The 13971-nt window shown below is 32.7% G+C and overlaps 1 long non-coding RNA gene across 1 annotated transcript; it reads right to left on the bottom strand.

Annotated features, from left to right (window-relative positions):
- Positions 1-12029: 12029 nt before the first annotated feature.
- Positions 12030-13136, bottom strand: LOC141702373 (uncharacterized). The gene is made up of 3 exons (XR_012567080.1): positions 13026-13136; positions 12703-12951; positions 12030-12157 (listed from the first exon to the last, which is right to left on the bottom strand). It is a non-coding gene; the product is annotated as an uncharacterized LOC141702373 (long non-coding RNA).
- Between the last annotated feature and the right edge of the window lie 835 nt (positions 13137-13971).

Below are 13971 nucleotides of genomic sequence, written 5' to 3'. Positions count from 1 at the left end.
AGATGATTGGAGAATAATAATGTTTCTATCGACGAAGTTGAGACGTTGCGGGATCGATTGTTATTCTACGCGGCATAGATGAAGTCGGAAGTAATAGTTATAAATTTCGTAAGGATACGCGTATGGTCGAATTATTAAAATATTTGATGTGAAGTCATTTCCAGACTACATTCCGAAGCAATGATGTGACTTGAACTGTGAACCTGTATTCGAATGATCCTGAAGGCATACATAGGTAAAGCGTGGAAAGTGATCAACACTGATATTCTTTCTCCTCATACGATAACATATGTTCTTCTTGATTCTTGAATACGTATGAGCTTCTCCTGTTGATAAATCATATGAGGCGAAAATGAAAGAAAATTTATTGTACTCCTTCCAAATTATTTCTCTTCTCAAATTCTTGATTCCTAATTGAGACAAACAGTGTTGTGATATGACGCTTTATCGAAATGACGAAGAGTCGGGTGGGACGCCACCAAATCATGTGATGTATGCCATATAGTATGAAAGACTGGCCATCTTGAGTACGAATATGGTTGTCTCATTCACATCTAAATCTTCACTCATTCTTCTTCCTTCAATTTATTGATTTACAGATTATTCCAACTGTTTGTTGCATCGTTATTCCTTATTCATTTTTTCAATAAAAATCATTTTCATAAACTCTCTTCTTGCGTAGAGTCTGTTCTTTGACGATTTCAAAAGAAATAAAATTGCTCCGCGTAGCAGATAGAATTACATGTCGAATATAGATACGAATGCAAGCCGATAAATGGTGGACAACTGCGAGCAAGAAAAAAATGGATACACCAACAACGTGGATGTGGTGAAGACACCAAGTCAGCCATTTGTTCTTGTTATGAGGGTCTCGTCAGTACGGTAGAATACGTTAACTTGATGCACTATAAATTAGGAGATTTCGACGAGAGATGAATGGTTAGCGAACCATAACAAATGAATTAGTTATAAAATAAAGAAGTAAAGCTGTGTAAATCAGACAAAGTGAACGAGTGTCAGGATGACAATTGAAGATCAAGGGAATTCTGAACAATGACTCAGACAGGCAATTAATACGTGAAGCATTCCTTTGTCGCGGGAAGATATGTCTCGTGAAGAATTAAGATAGAAGAAATCTTAATTGCGACCAAATTTTGAACATGTTCTTCAAGAAATTGTGAAGTTCTCTAACTTAAGTAAATGAGTGATGGCAAATTTAATACCCATAAAAAGGGCCAACGATGAAAACTCGATACGAAAACAAAAAGTAGAGATGAAGCAATGATGATTCGACTGTGAAACCTTTTAAAAATAATAATAATAATAATGATCTGGCAATTGAGTTTCCACCAGATTGCGATGATAATAATGGAAACCCTGCATAGTTATCAAAAGATAATAGATTAGTTAATGAAATTGAGTGTGTAACGTCAAAGATAGAGGATTGATGTAATTATTTGAAGGATGCGGCATAATTCTTAAAGGTGACTATACACAATTAGTAATGACAAGAAATAAGTTAAAAGAATCGTGAAATAAAATCTTTGAAAAACAACGAGATAAATTTTAAGTTCATTAATAACAATTTGTAATAGTCTGAAAGAACTGAGAAAAGTATGGTGAATGGATGAATTCGGTTGATGGAAGTGGACGGATATTATTGTGGACGATTTGGTTGATTGATGGTGTCGGCTTGGGTCCTACTGGTAGTCGATGGTATAGGGGACGTGTTGCCCAAATTTTCAGAAATTACCCTATATTTAAGGATAAGAAGTATATTGTCGTTCTCGTCAGTACTCCAAATGATTGCGATCTTGGTTTTTGAGAAAGAATGTTATGACCAAATCGTCTCTATGTAATTGGTCTTTGATTTTATTTAGCTAGTATTCACTTGGTTTAATTGGTCAATTAAAAGAGTTAATAGATCAACTTTACAAACCAATGATCAGTTAAATGGATATCAATTCAAATTAGATTAAGTCAAACTCTGACATGATTTTCAGTTCCGAAATCAAAGCAATTAGCAATTTGGAGGAAGTAATGGCATCAGCAGAAGTGAAAAGTTAAATGGATATCAATTCCAATTAGATTAAGTCAAACTCTGACATGATTTTCAGTTCCGAAATCAAAGCAATTAGCAATTTGGAGGAAGTAATGGCATCAGCAGAAGTGAAAATTTAGTAAAAGTAGTGTGATGTTACTGCAAGCCTGCGCGAGATTTTATCTAGATGAATACGCCTTTTGAATAAACAAAAGGAACATAAAGTTACTGGTTTCTGCTAGTGAGAAGAATATTTTCAAGAACTGAAGGTGTAAAACAAAACAAAGAGCTGTTATCATCTGTAATGACGTTACAGGAAGGACTTGAATATATACTCATTTCGAATAGCGATTGAATGAAAGTTACCATAAAATAGCGGAAAGCTCGCAAATCCAGGCATCCAATGTAAGACAGAAACTGATGAAGTCCGCATGTGAACTTAAGGAAAAGGGATGTTGACCAATGAGGGATAGTCAAATACGCGATTCGTGATGAGTTAAGCAAGGCTAAGATAATAGCTACCGATGAATTTCGATAATTCTGTTAGTAAAGATTTAAATATTATAAATAAAAGCCTTCATTCCAGTGTGAACTCCAGAAATAACCTATCTAATAATGAACAGATTAATATTACTAAGAAAAAGAAATTCATTATGTTTAAAAGAGATAATGAATAATGAGAATGGAGAAATAATGAAGAAAATAAGTGGAATTAAAAGGATGATAAAATTTTTTATAAAATAATCCAGGATATATGCAAGTTGCGGACATCGGTTGTGTCAGAACTGATAGGAGAATGAAGTGAAACACATATAATTGAAAATAAGAATTTCATTCAAAGAATACAAAAACTGGGAAGATTAAACAATAGTAATCGTAGAGAACTGTTAGAGAAGATCGTTACAATGAATCTCATATCGGAATTCTTTAGGATTAAAGTAAAGTCCTAGAGGTTCGAACGAATGATTTATCAAGGTTACCTCGATTAAAGTGAAGTCCTGGAGGTTCGAACAAATGATTTATCAAGGTTACTTCGAGGAGTGAAGTAAAAATTTCCCGTCGGTTATTGCGCATAATGGAGCTGGTGTTAGAAGCCCTGTATCATATGACCCAATAGGGATGAAGTAACGAGTTAAAGAAACTTCAGGAGTGTGGAATGAAAGAATAATGAAATAAAAGTGTTTCGTGCTATGCACAAAAGAGGTCATGGGAAAAAGAAGAATGGAGATATGAAGTTACGTATCGATTATCAGAAATTGTAAGTCTGAAGATTAAATGAACATAATGTACCAGGAGTATTTAAATAGTGTAATTGTATTTATTGATAACATCCTCGCTAATTCAAGAACTAAGGAAGACCAAGTTGAACGCCGGAAAATATGCATGCGAAGGGTTGGAAAGTAGCAATTGCATTCTCAGCTTCAAAGGTATGGTTATAATTGATTATGAGCTCCAGTTGTGTGGTTAACTACCAAACAGGATAGGTCCATTTAAGGACAGATGTCTTGAGTAGAAAATAAAGAGTGAATATCATTAGGATCAATGGAGAATGAGTAAACGAATTTGAAAAGTTAGAAACTGAAGATCATGTTTTGATCTGGCTTCTTGGTTATACTGATACTTACTTTGTTGTTGGGTATCAAAGGTGGTATTAATACAGATGATTGATGTTGACTTCAGTATGGGACGTTGTGAGCATCAAAGTTCGTATTGATATCTGAAAGAGATATGTCCTAAGTCCAATCATGTATGAGGATTTAGGAATAACTTTTATGTAATCTGTTTTGATTTCATTGATATTAATAAAAGACTTGTTTTGTTTTTATTGCGGGCTCTATCTATTTAAATGTTTAAATAAGATATACCACAGTTTAGAGTAAAGCTTTTTATGGATTGTGATGAGATCATAATAATGAGACCTAAAAGATGATAACTCTAACCTAAATAGTTCCTGGTCGTAGGATTACTAACTGGTAATTAATAATCCGCAAAGATTGGTACATACTATGCTTGCTTCATTATAAAGAATGTTTGTTCTCATAGACATTTGTGTGGTGACACTATAGCTAGTATGTAGGTGCTTATTATAGAATAAGTTCACTGAACATGACTCACACAGCTGAACAACTGATGGAGTTCACTCACGTGTCAGCAGTTGTTCACATAGTGATAGTTGTACAAGTATCCTTAGACTTGAGGTCATCATAGTCATCTTGTGTACACTGAACTATGCTTTGATTTAGTTCTTAGTCTCAAGGGACAATTATAAGGGCTCTACTGGGTATAGGAATTTGTACACGAAGATAGTGTATGATCAATAAAGGATCTATCCCTTCCAGTGTAGGAAGAGAATGTTCAATGCTGATCCACTTATGTTAGTTCAGGAATCTCTGGCCAGAGTGAATGAAATTAGAAAGGAGTTTCTAATTTACATTAAATAGAACTAAGCATAGTGAATGGGAAAGCAAGTGATTAAATAAGATAGGCTTGACACAAGTTCCATGCCTTGTATTTAATCATGACATTGCAGGGTAGAAGGAATTAATTGTACGGTAACTACTCACTGAATAGGTTCTTGGTATTCTAAGCAGTGAATTCGTATTATCCGAATAGTCACGATATGCTGAGAAGTATCTCTCACGATGTAGAATAAATATGATTAATTAATTAATCATATTTAATGAATTAGAGAATTTATATAAATAATAAGAAAATAGTTTTATTATTATTTATTTCTACTACCGGCTTAATATTGAACCTACAGGGTCACACCATAAAAGAGAATGATTTAATGGTGGAGAAATTAATTAATAATGGCTGATAATTATTTATTTATGAAATAAATAATTAATTAGCAAATTTAATAATTGATTAAATGAGATTTAATTGATTATAAATTAATTAAGAAAAAGTGATTAATATTATTAATTAAGAATTTAATTTTTGGAAATTAAATCAAGAGAGAGAATTATTTCTAAAGAGTTTAGAAAAATGATTTATAATTAAAAGGTGTTTTAATTATTAGTTAGAATAATAAAGGGTTAATAATAATAATATTTTATGGGAAAATTTTTAGCTAAAATTTTTGCCTATAAATATACTATTATAAACCCTATTTTTCCTCAACCAAAAAGATTTACAAAACCCTAATTCTCTCCATCTCCTCCTCCTTCATTACATTGTTTTCTTGGTGGATACCGGTGGAGTGCTTCACACTTGAGGAGCAGCTGCTAAGGATCTCCGTTCATCATTTTTGGATCGCCATTAAAGACCTCTATCTTTCCATTAACGTAAAGCTTCTTAAGGTAAACATACTGAACTACGAATTAAATATTATTTTTCGCATGGATCCTGTGGAGGGTTTCGTTTTTTTTTAGATTTAAATTTACGTTTTTGTTGCGTTTATGTGCTAAAAACCCTTCAATATCTAATTTGATATGACAACAAAATGAGTATTAGTACCAAGAGACCGGGTTGTGAATAAAGTTATGATTCATTCCGTTCCAAATTAATATATTTCTCGCTCGATGAATCTACTTGATAGTGATTGAAAAGAAATAAAAGTATGCTACAAAGTGGTGAGTTAGATGCAATTGCCGAGATTTTCCTTTAATTTTTAGTTTTTGAATGGATATGGGAAATTTCGAAGCAGAAGATGCCATGAGCTCGGTATATCGGAGACAAATGAATGGAAAGTACGAGAGATCGATTAAAGATTCTCAAATATGATTAGAAAATGATCATAGGCCAGACTACCCGAACAGAGGGGGACATGAAAAGTAAAGTAGAACAGTCAGTGAAAATAGGAAGTTCATGAACACGAACTATTAGAATTGGAAAGAAAAGAAGGTTAGTGTAAATTAAGTTAGTCCTTTGAAATAATAAGATAGATAGAATGATTGTGAATGAGTTGGTTTTGTTGTCGCAGGTATAACGAGTTCATAAGACTTCATGTGTGTATGACCCTGAAGAATGATTTAGATCCAAATGTATGAAGTAAAGATTGAGTTAGGGGTTGAATGAGCAATTGATAAATTTGATAACGGTAGGGGACCGTTGAATGGTGATTAAAGTGATGAGTTCCGAGAAATTTTAAGTAAGATACTCGAAAAATAGCATGGTATGTTCCTTAGCATGATTCTAAGGACAGAATCCTTTTATGGGGGAAGAATGTAACGTCTAATAAATATTACGTAATTATTTTTATCAATAAATATTTATTATGTGATTTTATGTGAATTTTGGTGGATTATTTGATGATTGATATTAATATTTGGATGTTTATTTCTGATAAAATTTAGATATTTTAATTTTTAATTATCTAGAATTAAATGTAGATAATTTTGGTATTTTCTGGTAATTTTTGGATTGCTGTATGATTTTATAAGAATTTATAAAAATTAATAATGATTATTTTTACATAATTATAAAATTACTTTTTAGAATCAGAAATCATTCCACTTAAACCGTTTTTGCAATTTTACAACTCGAACTCTTTCGAAAACTCCTTCCTAACCCAATCTGATAATTCTGAACACTTTTTGTGTTTTGACTTTTTCGATCCAGGGGTACGGTTTGACCTGTACGAGTCCCGGTGTGAAATTTTCGATTTATAGTCCGATAAATATTCGTATCCTCAAAAGGCGAGATGTTATTACCTTGTTTTCGTATAAAATGTTTTATAGGAAGTTCCGTTTTGATAATTATCCAATTCTGGTATTAAAATCGTATCGTCTTTTTAGTTACTTAGTGGCTAAGTAACCTATTTTCAGATCCGATCTATAAATGTAATTATCGAATTATTAATAAATGAAATATGTGATGGGTCTGTTAGCTGTGTGTTACTATATTGTTAATTTTGGGTAATTGTTAGATACAAAACTTATTTGTATAATTAATTATTGAACGATATGGCATGATTTTGTTTTAAAATAATTTTATTGAATATTTATTCTTATAAATGCTAAAATTATCTCTAAAATTATTTTGTTGCTTTATAATTTCACCTATTATTTTTAGGAGTTTATAAAATTTAGAAATCAATATTTCGTTGATTATTTATCTTTAAATAATTTTTTGAATTCATTAAATGGTAAAATCAATATTTAATTCCAGAATTTTTCAAAAATTATGAAAATTTTATTTTATTAAGTTTGGAATATTTCAAGAATTTTAAAATTATTTCGAAAATTTTCTCGCTTTCATTTAACCGCACGTGTATTCGTTAAAATCGTAAAATACGGGTCGGATGCGCGTTTCAAAAATAATTTTAAAATTATAATTTTTTATGATAATTAGTTTTAATTATCTTGGGAATTTTAAATTTGTTCTGATAAATTTTCGGATGGTTGTTACCCATAAATTATTTGTTGAAGTCGATAATTACGGTGCAAATCAGGATATTAACGAAAAAAGAAAGAAATAAAAACCCCTAAATTCATCCCTGCACCCCCACCGCCTTTCCTCGACCTCATCCTCAATCTCTCGTCTCTCTCTCTCCCCTGTTAATCTCTCTGTATAATCTCTCATCTGAAGTCTCTCTCCTCGTTTCTCTTCTCCTTCCTCTCATCCCCATGTTTCTTTTCTTCGATTTCCGCCTCTGGTACTTCCCCATCACCGCCCTTATTCTGGTTGTTCCCGGCGAAACTCCGGTATAGCCTCTATGTTAATTTATATGTGTGTCTATTGTGTGTATATAATTCTGTATGTGTGTGTGTGCGAAGCGTGTGTGTACGCCGCACATTTTTCCGGTTGCCGCCGGTCTTCTTCCGGCTAGGCGGCCGGAGTTTCCAGCTCCGCGTGTGCGCGTGTAGCTGTGTTTTCTTCTGTGTTCTTTTCCGTTTCTAACTTCCGGCTTCTTTTTCCGGTTGCTGCTGTTTGTTTCGGTTGTGCTTGTAATGATTAATTCGAGCCTTATTTTTTGGTTCGAATTGTCCTGTGATTCGAAGAACCCCAGTGAATTTCGAATTTCTAAATTTTTATTGTACTAAAAATGTATCGGTGAAATTTGTTTAGAAATTGTTCGGGCACCGACAAATTTTGCTGCCGCCAGCGATGAATTTAGATGAGCTGACGGTGGACCGTGATGAATTAATTCTCAGTCCTAAATTATAAATAAATAAAATTAGTTGTAAAATAAATTTCGAAATAAAAACGAATAATAATAATTAATAATTGAATTCATGTTGGTGATTGGGATTCTTGAATATTGGGATTATAGTTGTGAAATTGGATTAATTGATGACTTGTTGACGTTGAATTATTTCGACGGGTAGGCCGATAAACAAGGAAACGCTGCTCGATTTTTGGGAAAATAATTCTGAAAATACAGGAACGTAACCTATAATTATCGGAGACGTCGAACAACTATATATAATTATATTATAAGAACCAAATTACGAGTCGTGATAAAATATTTTATAAATAACCGATTACCCTATTTTATCAAAGCAATGAGTATACATACTTTCCGAAAATAAATACCGTACAGAGTTTTGAAGATGTGAACCCTAATTGCTATGTTTATTTTAATAATACATATAAATACGAGTTGGGTTATGAAATCGTATGGGTAGAACTGATAGCGATTTGATGTTAAGCTTAAGCGATTATTTGAATTAGGATATTTTAACCCTGTAGGTCCTAGTCGGAGGACCCGAGAATTGACGTTGGACTAGGAATGATCTAATGATTAGACATCGAGATTAACGAAGTTCCAATCGAAGGGCATGTGTGTTAGGATCGTATCCACAATGGGATAATAGTTTGACGATAAAGCCGAACGTTCAAGTCGAACCAAAGTCAACTAGTAATAGCGATTAAAGCTTATTGAGGCAAGTATTCCTGATTTTTCTTTTAAAATACTGCAATTATTTCTTCGTTCCTATTCTAAGTTCAGAATAGTTAAATGTTTTACATTTCGCTGCAATTACTCTGATTATATATGTTCTTTTCATTATTGTTCCTATAATCCGATTGCTCCTATAATCCGATTGCTCTCTTGAGCAAATACCCATTCTTTCGGGTTATTTGCGAACCCTGAATTGGGATGTTTTGAATTCAAAATGATTTGACATCAAAACACTCTACGGGCTGGATGTTTACTGTAAGGGCCAGTGATGAGCTGGATCCTATGGGCTGGGGATGGACCGGACCCTTGGGCGATACAGCCTAGGTACCTAAATGGATCTATATGGTTGAGTATAGATCTACACTGTATCCTGACTGATGAGCAGGGTATAAGTGTGAACTAGTGTCCATTCTAATTTGTTGTTGATTACCATTAACGGCATTCACTCTCAAAAGTTTTATGATTCCAAAAATAGGACAAAACCCTGATTCAAAAAATGAATCTGGGAATTGCTTGTCACTTTTGGATTTATACCTGAGGGCTAGTAACAACCAAGGTTTAGTCGCTCAACTCCCTCGAATAAATAAAACTGTTTAAAATTGTTAAGAGATTTTGCCCGGGAATTTTCCTTTTTTATTAATATTTGGAACTCAAAATTATATACTTGTTGGGCATTTTTGGCTCACTCTTGCTTTGTAAACTCTTATTTCTTTCAGAAGCAGAAAAATATAAAAGTGAATAGCTTTCGTTAGACAGCAAAAGTTAGAGAGGTCTCCGCTGCGAAAGGACGAAGATGTTAGAAAAATAAGGCAAGAGCATTAGCATAAAGGTATTTAAACTTGTATTGTAATTGTTGTGAGTTGTAGAAGGTTAGATTCTTGTTTAATACCATAACCTGTAAACGATCCGGATTCAAGGGGTTATTTGTTTATTATTTTATTTTATGTAAAGATTGTTTCGTGACACCAAATCTTGACCCCAGATTTGGGTTGTTACATCTATCAACACCGGACGGCTCTAGACGGCCATCCAGAATATGTGTTCCGGAACTTAAAGACTAGATAGGTCCCTATTACACTGGACTAATCGGTTCAGATAGTGTGCACAACCGACTTAGCCTCTTACGCTTCCACGCTGGGCCGTTACCGAATAACGGGCCTCTTATGCAACTTCAATATCTGATCCCTTTTATCCAGTTTTTGAATCCATTTATACTTATATCTTTTAAAACAATCCTTTATCACAAAATTTTAACAGCACATTTATAAACATTTTCCAATATCAATCACAATATCGAGATAGGTATATCAGCACTACAAGAAACAGAGCAATAGACAACGATCAGGAACCGATGTTAAAAAATTTTAAAAGCAATGTCTTTGAATGTGTAGAGAAAGGTCCAGCTTTTTAGACATCGGTTCACAACCGATGTTTAAGATTCACCTAGAAAACAGTTTTAACTTTGGAACTGATGTCTTTTTTCTAATATCTTACATTTTAACACATGATCATGAGTTCAATATTAGTTTATTTTGTAATTTTTATCAATTTAACCATTCGACACACAAGGGAAAAAAAGACAAAGACAACATTTATACAAATAAGGCCGTTATAAATAAATACTTTTGAAATTGGTTATTATCTGAAATGATGTTAACAATAATATTAGACATCAGTTATGTAAGCATGTATTTGGAATAATTTTTGAATTGTTGTTGAAGATGTAATTTAACATCTATTATCTTAAATCAAGCCGATGTTGTATCTTTGAAAAAGACATTAGTTCCTTGTATATATGACCCACAAATATGAAAATTCAAATACTAAAAAGCATATATGACAAACCAAATAACCGGTATACCAAAATCAATATATCAAAACCAAACATGCTTTCAAGCGGCCAACTACATTGTCCAATTCATCTGATATCAAAACTAACTAAATATTCCAATCTAATCATCCAATATCGAAACTAATTACATAATTTAACCATCCAATACTAAAACTACAACAATATCAATACAAATACATTATCAACTAATTCATCCATTCATATGGAATATGTCACTGAGCCAACCTACTTCTGCATGTAGTTCTTGTCTAAGGATCATGCCTCTTCTCTCTTTGAACCCCTCCTCGAGATGCAACATGAGTACCTTTAATAGAGAAGCAATACATTGACACACTTTCATAATAATCTCACAACAATCTCACACTTAAAACATAGAATGACAGGAAGGTACTGCCATAAAATTGAAACACAAATAGTAGCATCACTTTCTCCAAGCAAAAGAAACTTCGAGTTCTTGTTTCATCCAAGATTTAACCACATCCATACTTTAGAGTGTTACTCATCCTGTGTATAAAAAAGATTAAAAAAATTTCTTTGTAATAATCTTTCTAACATTATAATAAGGCAGATATTTTGAAAATAGACCATTGGCGATTTTTAATTTTGTGCAACTCTAGTGCTTCCGTGATTGCAGCATCATTAACTGCACTAGGAAGATCCTGGAAGCCAATATAAATTAAAAACTCATCACATAAGAGCCTACCACCTAAGAGCTGGGTTGACAATTAAGCAGCCTAACAACGACAAGTGTCAGGGCAGTAGGATTCTTTATATATTTTTGAGGCGCGAAACTCTAAATCAATTTTGTACTAAAATTATGGTATACCATATACTTCTAAGTCCACTATAAAATTATTATAATTGTAGTGTTCGCATTTTTACCATAATTATGTAAAAGAAACACAATGTGTCTCTCTATCATGAGAACAAAGTTTATAAGAAGAGAAAAGAAAAAAAATGTATAGAATCATCCTTTCAAACTTAGTACATCACACATTAACTCGAGAAACAAGATATCAATAATAAGAAACACAAGGCATATCAGCTCAATGTTATATGATCATTGCTGCAATTTATCGAGTCATCAATTATTTGTAGTTTGTAAAGTCAGCATAAACACAAAGCTAAAATAGATCCCAACCAATATATGCAGAAACTCATCTTCTTAATATGCACGTTGCTCATTAATTTTTCAGAAAGTTGAACCTATACATCAGACCAACAGTTACAAATTTATCCAGGTACTAGGTAAATGTTTTGCAGACAGGTTGTTCTTTTCATACCTTATATGCACATTGATCATATGTGACATCAATTGTTTAATCGATCTTTGGAGAATATACAAAAGGCAGACATGTTTCAAACAGTACTGCTTTAGATGCTCTGTGGCCTCTGCTGATCCGTGCACCAAAACCTTACAAACAGAAAATGATTAAAACATTATTTAACTATAAAATGGAAGTACAAAAAGTATAAGATAAAAGGAAAGATATCATATTCTTCATTACACAATCAGTAAATAACATAATCTTTACTATAATTACAAAATAACAGTACATAAGGCTCATTATGCATACAAGCTTCATCGGAGCAATATGGCCTAAAATAGAAGAGGTACATACCTACTTGTAATACAAATGTTAATATCTTTTTTTACAGAAAAAGAGAGGGAAGAACTGGACAGAAGAGATCAGTCCAAACCAAATAAAGAAGTATAAAGTAATAATTAGAGCAATAAATACAAGATCAGTCATGCATAAACATACTTGGTTTCTATAAAATCCAAAACCAAATAAGGCACGTTTGCAACTATTCTGTTACATATACCGTAACTCAAACATTTATTTTATGTTTAAAATTAAAATGCAAATTATAACTCCCCCCCAAAAAGAAAGCGAACTGTAATGCCCCCCCCCAAAAAAAATAAGTGAACTGTAATGCTAATACATAAAGGGTAACCTGTAATATGTTATGCAGTAACAAATACATAGATTCACATCTCCAAAAATAAGCAAGTTACAAATTCACAAACGGTCAAGAAGCTCTATTCTCGACTAGGGTCGCTGACTGTTCAAAGGTTAACTAGTTCCTCGACCTCCCATCCTGCACGTCCAGTACCGGGGAGCACCTGACTAGTTTCAGCTTGCTACATTTTGACACGATACATCTTCTTTATATTGCAAACTCATCATACATTTCGCCATCATCCTAAAATTGGAAAACATGTGTTAAATGGAAATAAGAGTACAACCAGGACCATTCGTACTTTAAGTAAATCTTACTTTTTTAGCTTCCCGCCTACGCCTTCTAGTTTCCTCTAATTCTTCTTCATCAAGCTCTTTGTAACCTCCAGCCCGACCTCTTCTGTTTATGTAATATAACGTAAAAGGTATAGAAAAAGTCAGCCAATGCACTCAATAAAAATATTTTGGTTAAAAAAGCATTTGATTTTATAGATATGCACCAAAAATCAAAACTACAATATTATTGCATAGAAAATAAATAATACAAATGAAGGCACTACTATAATTGGTTGCATCAAGTTGAAAGAAAATGGAAACAAAGTAAAGTAGGGGTAAGGCAGGACCTTTTGCATCGCAATAAGTGAGTCTATGATATTATTAATTAACCCATTCCACGCATACCACATGGTACAGAGAAACACAAATCCCTTAAGCACTTTGGGTCACCATTTGGTTTCATTTACATATAGAGAATGCCTTTTAATGTTCTATAAACAAATGAAATATACCTTTCAATGTTTAGGTTGATCACTTTCATTTCAATGTTCTTTGAACTTGTGTAAAACAATTCTGTAAATTTAAAACAATGCTTGCACATAAAAAGTTAAAAAAAATTAAACATTTGTGTAAAATTCTAAAATTCAGAAAAACTCTAAAATTGTACATGCAATCCAAAAAATATTGAAATAATATACCTTAATAACATAAACGAACTCCCCAATTAAAGAACTTCCAGATCTGCGGAAAAAAGAAGAGTTAAAAACCAAAAAATTAAACCTAATATGAACAAGTAACACACAGTAATTAAAGAAGTGTTAATCAAAAGCAAACCTTGATTCTGAAGATGGGTTGAAACAATATTGCTCTATTTTTACACAGTAATTGAGATAGTAATTATAATTAGGGTCAAACTTTGAAGAGGGAGGGAGAGCCTGTTAAGTGGAATTTATATCCACTTATAACGCTTATAACGCTTCGTAAAGCT

This window comes from Apium graveolens, unplaced genomic scaffold (genome assembly GCF_009905375.1).
Source record: "Apium graveolens cultivar Ventura unplaced genomic scaffold, ASM990537v1 ctg4955, whole genome shotgun sequence".
Lineage (NCBI taxonomy): Eukaryota > Viridiplantae > Streptophyta > Magnoliopsida > Apiales > Apiaceae > Apium > Apium graveolens.
This window is presented reverse-complemented; position numbering and strand designations above follow the sequence as displayed.